The sequence below is a fragment of the Neopelma chrysocephalum genome, unplaced genomic scaffold (genome assembly GCF_003984885.1).
Source record: "Neopelma chrysocephalum unplaced genomic scaffold, ASM398488v2 Primary Assembly neopelma1_97116, whole genome shotgun sequence".
Taxonomy (NCBI): domain Eukaryota; kingdom Metazoa; phylum Chordata; class Aves; order Passeriformes; family Pipridae; genus Neopelma; species Neopelma chrysocephalum.
Genome location: NW_020925758.1, coordinates 3644428 through 3645490, shown reverse-complemented (window position 1 = coordinate 3645490; position 1063 = coordinate 3644428).

Sequence of the window (1063 nt, the reverse complement as noted above, 5' to 3'; positions counted from 1 at the left end):
GAGATAAAAAATCCGGGCCTGTGCGTGTCCCTTCGCGGAAAGAACAAAGTCGCTGCAGAAACGGCCAAGGTGAAACTCCTCCTGCAGGGGGGGGGTATTTCTGCAAACACAAACGTGCTTTTATCGGGATGATTTATCCTTGAAAGCGCCCTTGGAGGAACACTTCAAGGAAGACTGACTGCTTGCCATCTGCCTTGAAGACTTCCCAGAGCACGCTTCCAAAACCTCGCTGGCGCAGGGGAACGGGTGCGCAGATTTAGGGCTGGGCGCTTCCCGGCTTTAAATGAACCAAACTGTGAAGAGCAACTCGCTCCTGACAAGGAGCCTGAGCTGTGTTTATTTATGAGAAGACTTCACACGCAAGTGGAGAATCAGAAGAGCTGCTCCACTTGAGCGCAGCAGCACCCACTCGGCAGAGCTCTCGATGCTTTATTAATCTCGGTGCCCTCTCACAGGGGTAACAGCCACAAAACGCCGTGTGTGAGTTTGAAATAGACGTTGTTCAGAAGCTCTCGGGAGGCAGGATGGCTGAAACGCTCTGCAGAGCACAAACCTTCCCGGAGGGGCGTGTTGAAGCCAAACACGATCCAGAATCTGCGCTCCAGGGAACCTCCAAGGAAAGCTTCTTGGGCTGTGAAGGCTCGAGCCATCTGGGGAGGCCAGGTGTCCAAAACCACCCCTCATGGATTTACTCCAGCTCCAGGTGTCCAAAACCACCCCTCATGGATTTATTCCAGCGCCAGATGTCCAAACCCACCCCTCATGGATTTATTCCAGCTCCAGGTGTCCAAAACCACCCCTCACGGATTTATTCCAGCTCCAGGTGTCCAAAACCACCGCTCATGAATTTATTCCAGCTCCAGATGTCCAAAACCACCCCTCATGAATTTATTCTGGCTCCAGGTGTCCAAAACCACCCCTCATGGATTTATTCCAGCTCCAGGTGTCCAAAACCCCCCCTCATGAATTTATTCCAGCTCCAGGCGTCCAAAACCACCCCTCATGGATTTACTCCAGCTCCAGGTGTCCAAAACCACCCCTCATGAATTTATTCCAGCTCCAG